Raw genomic sequence first — 6,684 nt, 5'->3', positions numbered from 1 at the left:
GCTTCACCCCCACCCTAGAGTGGGAGGCCTCCGGGATGCTCCGCACCCCCTCCCCCAATTCCTGAAGGCTCGGTGCCTTCTCTACACACAGTGAGCCTGGACGAGAACCTGGATATCCTTTAGGAAACCGCCTCCATCCCACCCATCTCCCAAGATGCTGTAGCAGCAATAGCCACCAAACGTGCCCAGACACGTGTGCACACACACACACACACGCACACACACGCGCACGCACACATGCCAATATGTCATCTATTAAAATTCCAGTTTTACAAACTTGTTTCAAAATTGCCCGAAGGACATGGAAAATAGCCCTGCTTTGAAGATGTGAGCGTTTTGGAATGGCTGCTTCAGCCCACATCTGGTTTCCTGGTCTCTGGACAGCGGGAAGCTGGGGCTGGGCTGGTCTAAGGTGTCTCCACCCGCCCGGACACCTGCTCTGCCAGCACCCATCCCACGTGGGGCTTGCACTGGCATGGGCCTGGTGGGTGCTGATGGCACCCAGGCCCAGGCCTGGGGTCCCAGATGGGGGTCCTGTGCCAGGGGCTGCATAGGACTCTCCCGCCAAGGGCGTCTCCCTCTCCCCACATGCAGTGGAGCCCTGCTGGTTGGCGGGCCTTGGCAGAGTGACACCTCTCCCAGCAGAGAGCAGATCCTTTAGCCTCCTCCAGTCCCCAGTCCTCTGATGTCCCTCCCCCGACAGCTCCCTGCCAGCAACTCCCTCCCCAGCACTGCCCCTGCCTCAAAGGTCAGTTCTCCTCACACTCCATCGGGCAGCAGAGGGGCCGGGGACGGATGCAGAAGCAGAGGCAGGGACAAGGCTTCTGTCTGCATGATGGGAACACCCTCAGGCTGCTCTGAGGAGGTACCGAGGGCCATGGAGGCCTGGAGGGGAGGGCGGCTCACCCTGAGGCTGAGAGAAAGATGCCACTTGGCAGGGCTGTAGTTGAGCTATGTGAGCCCAGAAAGGGAGGACACGGGCTGCGCTAGTCCAGGGTGGCTTCCTGGAGGAGGCTGGATTTAAACTGGGTCAACAGGGCGAGGCTTCCTCAGAAGCAGCCAGGACACATGCTCTGTCCCGGCCACATGCATAGTTCCTTCTGCTCTCTCTATCCCCTCGCCCATGAGATAGACAGCTTCCTCCCACCCCACCAACGCGCCCCCAAGCCAGGCTCTGGGCAGAGTTCCCTCCAGCCCCCATCTCCTCAACACACACTCAGGGAAAATTCCCTCTATGAGGCTGTCATGCAGGTGAATTCAGGTCAGAACCAACGTTGCTGGCAGCCTGCTGGTGGCAGCTGCCGCCACTAAGCCCCCCACCATCTGTTAAGCCCCCACTGGCCGGGCACTTCGCTCCGTCGTCCCCAGAGTTCCTGCAGCTCTGCTCCCCGTAGGATCGTCCTCCCAGTCACAGACTGGGGAACTGAGGCTCAGAGAGGTCTGGTGACAGGCTCGGGCCACGTGGATGTCCCCAGGTAGGCAGGCCAGCTCCTCCAAAGCCAGGTTCCTTCCAGTGGACCCAGGGGAACCGCATCGATTTCACTCCAGAAGTAGTGACCACTGTGGGAGCTGCGTGAGTGGGTGTCGACTTGTGCCTTTTGGAACCCATGGGCCCCGACCCCCTGCCACGCCCCTTTGGTCCCAGGCGCATGTCATCACTTCTGCCCCAGGTGTTCACTGGGGTCCTGACTGATGCCACCTGGTGATGGCTGCTCCTGTGGTGCTGCCCTGAAGAGCTTCATAGTCTAGTGGAGTAGGGGCCCTAACAGGACTCCGTGAGCACGGGGGACAGGTGTCCTCTAACCAGCCTGGGCTGGGCCAGTGGGCAAAGACAACTTCTGAGCCTGGCCTCACAGAAAGACAGGAACGGGCAGGGAAACGGGGAGGGGAGGGAGATCCGGGCAGAGTGCCCGCGGAGTCAGGGGATTCGAGGCAGAGCTCTCCCGTGGGACACCACCCTCTGCAGCCCTGGGCCCTGGGGGCTCAGTGGGTAATAAAATGCAGCCCAGGGCTCCCCTGGGAGCAGGAGCCCCAACTCCCCCACGGCCTGGGGCGGGGTCAGTGCTGAGGTCGGCACGATGAGGCTGAGAGCCCATGAGGCCCTGGGGGGCTAAGCTGGAGACCTGAAGACCCCTCCTGGGCCGGGGCTCCCTCCGAGTTTCTTGAGTTCCCCAGGCTGGGCCAGGTTGGGGAAGTCGTGCTGTGGTGAGGACAGATGTTTCTAGTTTCGGTGCTTGGCTTGTCATAAATTATTCCCCAACAAACCCTGTTTCCTATTAAGTGGACTCCAGGAGATGGAGAAGCTGCCATTAGTCCGTGTAGTTTGTGTGGGAACCTTGGGCAGGGCTGGGGGGACACTGAGAAGCGGCTACCGATGCTATGGGTGCCCCCCCTCTCCCTGCCTCCTGCCTTCTACAGGCCAACCTGGTCCCTGGCTGGGGAACTGTCCCTTGGCTCTGGAGCAGCCTCATCCACCTGTAGGGTCCGAACGTTGGGACTCAAGAGAGCTCCAATGGGGGCTCTCATGAAAAATCTGGCTTGGGCCTTCACCCGACCCCTGATCATAGCTGACACTATTGGTTATTTCTCTACCCTGGCCTCTCACTTCCTTCTTCCTAAAAGAGCCCAATATATATTCTGGTATTTATTCTCTCCACACTGATCCCAGCCAGGCTCCAGGTCCTGATTGGTTTGCCATGATGGTGGCTCCTTCTCCTTGCCCATAACGGGTTAGGAATGCGTGTGGGAAGTGGGCCTGAGCATGGAAATGTGAGGTGCTTCTGGGAAAGGAGCCCCACTCCTAAGTTATGCCCTTGATGAGATCATGCCTTGATGCAACATCAGGAGCTATGGCAGCCCTCTTGTGACTCTGAGGGGAGCCAGCCAGAGGGTGTCAAAGCTACAGATGGGTATTTAGGGCCTTAAGATGGTGTTGGGCTGCTGCATTAGCTTTCTCTGAGATTTCTTATCAGGCGAAATATTAGCTATAATTTATCGAGTGCTTACCATGTTCTAGAAACTGCGCTAAATGCTGGCATTTTCGACAAATATTTCTTGAGGTCAGGCACTGTTGCAGGTGTGGGATGCTGACATGTAGAAATCAGACGGAAATCTCTCAGAGAATTTACATTCTCCATGCTTTAAGTATAATTATATCACTTAAGACTCAAACGACAGCATGAAGTAAGGTTGCAGATGCCAGTTGGGCTCATGTAGCACACTCCTACCTCTGTGCAGTGGTTTTTGTTTGTTTGTTTGTTTGTTTCTTGACACAGAGGCTGGAAAGCCAAAGGCTTCCCTCTCTAGGCTCCCCTGCGGCTGGGGTTCTTCATGCACCTGGCTTTCCTCGAGTAGAGCCGTACGGCTGAGACGTGGAAGGTGAGAGAGAGTCTCAGGGGATGGCTAGTACATGGGCATTAGGGTAAGGTGGTGGCACTCGGTTCCTTTGGGGCAGCTGTGGGCAGAGGTTAATGGCTGGTCTCTGCTTCATGGATGGATGCTGAATGCTGGGTGGGGCAGCAGCTAAGCTGCCTCTCAGTCCTGGGGAGCGATGGGTATTTCTCCTGGTTGTGTAGCATCCAAGCTTAGTTCCCCAGCCCACCTCGACTTCTGGCAGCTACCTGGTATCTAAAACTAGATACTCTTTCTAAATTACCTTGAGCAGATTACGTGATTGCTGCAGATAACATTACTAAAATGTGCCATTAACCTAGAGCAGGTAGTTTGTTGGGTGGAATGGTGAGAATCCACCCATTGTGGATGAAAAGCTGGTGTCCCGTTATGTGGGGGGACAATAATTAGACCAAACTGTTTGCTCCGGAGATTATGAATGAAGACCAAAACCAGACATTAGGCTGGGAGCAGTACGAAGATGGGGCTTTGGGCTTATCTCCTTTGGGGAGGTCGTATGGTGTATGGTGCTCTTTGCAGGTGAACAAGACTGTGCGAGGATGCTGGATAAGCAAAGGGAGAGACCATTAGGCGGAATCCTCCTTCACCCAGCTGCAATGTTCCACTTCCAATCCACGAATCTAACAACCCTCCACTTACTTAGGCTTTTAATTTCACATTTTTTTTTTTTTTTAGATTGATCACTGGTTACTTAATGGAGTTTTAAAAATGTATTGCAAATGGTACACTTTAAACATTTTACTTTCTAATTGTCATTGGCTTATAGAAATAAAAGTGCTTTTTGTATATGATCTGGTGTCGAGAAACCTAGTTAATTCTACTAGTTTATTGGTAGATTCTTTTAGATTATCTACATACTTAATCATGTCAACTGCAAATGACAGTTTATTTTCCTCCCACCCAATATAATCTTAAAAAAAAAAAAAGAGAGCGAGAAAAGAAACCATTATTGCACTGGGCTAAGACCACAGGTATAATTTTCCCCGAAACATACAGTGAAGTTTAAAGAGTTTTACTGTGGACACCTGTATACCCACCATCTAGAGTCTACCATTTAAGATTTTACCAAGTTTATCATATTTGTTTTATGACACATCTACCCTTCCATCCATCCATCCACCCTTTTTTTTCTGTTTGTGATGCATCTCAAAGTAGTTGCAGACATCAGTATACTTCCCCCTAAATACTCTGCCAACCATGCCATGATCTAGTACCATTTTGAATAGAAGAGCTGATAGTGTACATCTCTTTTTCGCTCTCAATCTTAGGAGGAAAGTTTTTGTGATTTTAAGTATGATGTGTTTGCTATAGTTTTTTTTGTACATAATCTTTATCAGATCAAGAGTTTCCTTATTTTTCCAGTTTGCTAAACATTTATATCACCCAATGACTGCTGAATTTTATGATTTTTTTTCTTGTATCTATTGAGATCATGTACTTTTCCTTTTTTATTTTGTTAATGTGAACGAGTGATTTTTGAATGACAAATCCAATTTAATCATGATGTATTTCTACACATTGCTTTTCAGATATTGCTGGTTTCTATTTGCTAATGTTTCGTTTAGACGTTTTGCATCTGCCATGATGAAATTGGCCTGTAATCTTTATTTCTTATACTGTTCTTGTCAGATTGTTGATATCTAAGGTTACACTGGTCTCACACAATGAATCAGAATGCATTGGAATGTGTTGTTCTTTGGAAGAGTCTGCGGAAGATCGGCACTCTCTCTCTCTCAGATGTTTGGTTGAATTCACTGGTGAGGTTATCTGGACCTAGAGATTTCCTTGTGAGGAGATTTTAAATAATGGATTCAATTTAGGTAATAGATATAGGATGATTCCGATTCTCAAGATCTTCTGATGTCAGCTTTAGAAAGCTATTTTTAAAAAGATATTTGTTCATTTTATCCAAAGTTTAAAAACAGCTTTATTGAGGCACACTTGACATACAAAAGCTGCACATACGTAAAGGGTAAAACATATGTATACACTCCTGAAACCACCACTACAACCAAGATTGTTCCACCTAGATTTAAAATTTATCAGGATTCATAATATCCTCTTCAATATTTTCAGCGCCTGTCTGCTCTGAAGTAACGAGCCATTTTCACTTCGGAGATTGGCTATTGCTCTGCCCCGCCCACCCTGTCTCCTTCCTTCCTCACCATCCTGTTGCCAGGTTATCAATCCTTTTAGTCCTTTTAAAGAACCAAATTTTTTTACTTTCTTGATTCCTTTTATTATATATTTGTGGTCTATATTTTGACTTTTATTTTTGGGTTTCATTTGCTATTTTTTTTTAATTTAAAATTTGATAATTTTCAGCCTCTCGTCTAACATATGCATTTAAAGATATAAATTTGTAAGCATCGTTTTAGTTGCAACCCATCAAGTTTTTTTCTCCATAAGTTTTGGTATGTAGTATTTTCATTATTCAGTTCAAAATATTTCAAATTTCTTTTATGATTTCTTGACAGATGGGTTATTTAGAAATCTATTTAACTTCTATATGCGGATCACCAAGCTATCTTTTTTGTAATTGATTTCCAGCGTAATTGCATTGTGGTTAGAGAACATATTTCATTTGAATTAATTCTTTTGAAGTTCTTGTTTTTTTAGCTCAGCATACGCACTTCGGCATATGTGCCATTTATGTTTGAAACTATGCTTTTGAATGTAGTGTTCTACGTGTATCCATTTGATCGTTTGCTAATTGCTTTGCTTAAATTTCCTATAACTTGATTTTTGTATGCTTTTTTTTCTATCAATTACTGAAATAGGTGTTAAAAACTGTGATTGCATATTTGCCTAATTTCCTAGTTCTGTCAATTTTTATTTTACATATTTGATTATATCAAGTGCACAAAAATTTAGAATTACTTCTTTCTGATAATTGATTGATCTTTTATTTCTAATAATGCTTGTCTGCCTTAAAATTTACCTCAATATTATTATATCTACACCAGTTTCCTATGGTTACTGTTTGCTGGGTATGTATTTCTTCATCTTTTTTAATCAAAATTTCTAAATTCATGTTTTAAGTGTCTCCCATAACTAGCTTATGGTTGTTTTTAAAGCAAGCCTGACAGTCTTTGTCAACGTTGGAGCATTAGCTCATTTACATTTAATGTAATAATGAATTTATCACATATTGTCTTATAACTTATTTGTCCCACCTGTTTTTCTTCTCTCCTTATTCTATTTTGCAGCTTTTAAATCTGTCCACTGAATTATTCCATCCTCTCTCGTTAGCTAGAAAGTGATACACTCTTT

The sequence above is a fragment of the Pteropus alecto genome, unplaced genomic scaffold (genome assembly GCF_000325575.1).
Source record: "Pteropus alecto unplaced genomic scaffold, ASM32557v1 scaffold146, whole genome shotgun sequence".
NCBI classification, from domain to species: domain Eukaryota; kingdom Metazoa; phylum Chordata; class Mammalia; order Chiroptera; family Pteropodidae; genus Pteropus; species Pteropus alecto.
Note: the sequence above shows the minus strand (reverse complement) of the source record.